The sequence below is a fragment of the Otolemur garnettii genome, unplaced genomic scaffold, assembly GCF_000181295.1.
Source record: "Otolemur garnettii isolate 467f Iridium unplaced genomic scaffold, OtoGar3 scaffold00061, whole genome shotgun sequence".
In the NCBI taxonomy this organism is placed as follows: domain Eukaryota; kingdom Metazoa; phylum Chordata; class Mammalia; order Primates; family Galagidae; genus Otolemur; species Otolemur garnettii.
Genome location: NW_003852456.1, coordinates 515,343 through 517,946, shown reverse-complemented (window position 1 = coordinate 517,946; position 2,604 = coordinate 515,343).

Sequence of the window (2,604 nt, the reverse complement as noted above, 5' to 3'; positions counted from 1 at the left end):
AAAAAATAGAAAATCTAGCTGAGCATGATGGGTACTCAGGAGGCTGAGGCAAGAGTATTGCTTGAGCGGAGTTGGAAGTTGCTGTGAGCTATGATGATGCCACAGCACTCTACTCAGGGTGACAGAATGAGACTCTGTCTTAAAAAAAAAAAAAAAGAAAGAAAGAAAAAAGATCTAAAGACAATTTAAAGGAGATGTACTGTTCCTCCTGGACTTTGAAAGGCTCATTCAAGTGAAAACTCTCATCAATGTAGTTTATTACTTCTCCAGACACACACCATGATACTTTTTCAGACTTTATCCTTGTCACAGATATGGTTCCATAGACTGTTCAATATTCCTGGTCACATGTAACTCTTCTGACTTATGAATTCATCTGTCAGTTGTCCCTCTGCAAGGAAATCGTACTATCCAAAACTGTCAGGTATATATGTCTGGTTAGGTGAGCTAAGGCCATTCATCTTAGGTCCATGTAACTAAACAAAAATAAATGCATGAAGTTACTTCCACACCTTAGACATCTCCTTGTAACATACCTCAAAATAATCATGATTCCTTTCCTAAAAATTGTTTTCTTTTTCCTTTTTTTTTTTCCAGACAAAGTCTCATTCTGTTGCCCTGGGCAGAGTGCTGGTGCATCATGCCTTACAGCAACCTTAAACTCTTGGACTCAAGAGATCTTTTGCCTCAGTTTTTCTATTTAGTAGAGATGGGGTCTTACTCTAGCACAAACTGGTCTTGAACTTCTGAGCTCAAGCAATCCACCCTCCTTGGCATCCCAGAGTGCTAGGATTACAGACGTGAGCCACCTATGGCCCAGCCCTAAAAATTACTTTCTAAATGAAAAGATAACAGGCTAGCTGTGGTGGTTCACGTCTGCAATTCCAGCATTCTGGGAGGATCCCTTGATCTCAGGAGTTTGAGACTAGTCTCAGCAAGAGTGAGACCCTGTCTCTACTAAAAATAGGAAAATTGGCTAGGTGCCCATAGCACAGTGGTTATGGTGTGGGCCTCGTACTCCAAGGTTGGTGGGTTCAAAACTGCCCCAGGCCAGCTAAAAAATGATAACTGCAACAACAACAACAAAAAGCTGAGTGTTGTGGCGGCCACTTGTCCCAGCTACCTGGGAGGCTGAGGCAAGGAAATCGCTTGAGCCCGAGAGTTTGAGGTTGCTGTGAGATACGGTGCCACGGCACTCTACCAAGGGCGACGAAGTGAGACTCTATCTCCAAAAAAAAGAAAGGAGGGGGTGCGGAGAGAGAGAATGCTGCGTAAACCGTCACTCATCCATCCAGGGCAGCCTGAAGCTGATGATGAACTATCAAGGGATATAAAAGCCAACATTTGGTCTGGACACCGTGGCAACCAACATTTAGCCTGTAATCCCAACACTCTGGGGGGACCCCTTAAGTTCAGGAGTTTAAGACCAGCCTGAGAAAAACAAGACCCCAACTTTTCTAAAAATAGAAAAATTAGCCAGGTCTGGTGGTGGGTATCTATAGCTCCAGTAACTTGGGAGGTTAAGTCAGAAGGATCGTTTGAGCCCAGGATTTGAGATTGCTGTGAGCTATGATGACACCACAGCACTCTACCTAGGGTGACAGAGTGAGCTGCTGTCTCAAAAAGAAGGAAAAGAAAAGACCCAGTGCTCACCCCTGGGGAAACTTATCCCAGCTGCAGAGCTCGTGTAGGCGTGGCTAAGTCCTTCACTGGAAATTTGTTGCAACTCGACGTCAGTCCTTTCTCTCCTGTCTTACACAGGGGTTAATCCTCCAATTACTCCCTAACACCATCCTGATTCCGACTTCCAGCTCACAGTCTGCCTCCCAAGGAATTTAACCTACAACACACAGTAAGATGCTTTGTTGGTGAGACAAATGATATTCACAGAGATAAAATGATAGCTCTTGGCTGTTTCTACCTAGAGAAGGTTCTCCTCAGACTTCAGTGCTGTTGACGTTATGGGTGGGTAACTATTTGCTTTGGGGGACTGCCCTGCGTGTTGTAAAAAGTAAAATAGCATCCCTGGCTTCTACCACTGGGCAGCAAAGGCACGAGTGTATGTGCACGCACACACCACACGGCAAACACGTGTGTCCTGGGGGCAAAAACTGCCCCTGAGGCAGGGCCCCAGGGCTCATGCCTGTAATCCCAGTGGCGTGGCAGGCATGGGGCTGGAGCAGGGGCCAGTGGGCCTGGGAGGGGAGGAAGATAGATGTCCACCACCACCTGTGCCATGGTCTCTGCCCCATTCCTGGTGTACCAGCCACTGCTACCTCTGGTGTAGGGACGACACCAACTCCCTTCTCTGCTTGCTGTTCTCCTATTGCTTGAGTCAGTTGAAACAGAGTCTCACTCTGTGTCCTGGGTGGAGTCCATGGCATTACCACAGCTCACAGCAACCTCAAGCTCCTGGGGTCAAGAGATGCTCTTGCCTCAGCCTCCCGAGTAGCTGGGACTACAGGCACCTGTCACAGTGCCCAACTGGTTTTCCTATTTTTAGTAGAGACAGGGTCTCATTCTTGCTCAGGCTGGTCTCAAACTCCTGGGCTCAAGTGATCCTCTTGCCTCAGCCTCCCAAGTAGCTGGGACTACAGGCACCTG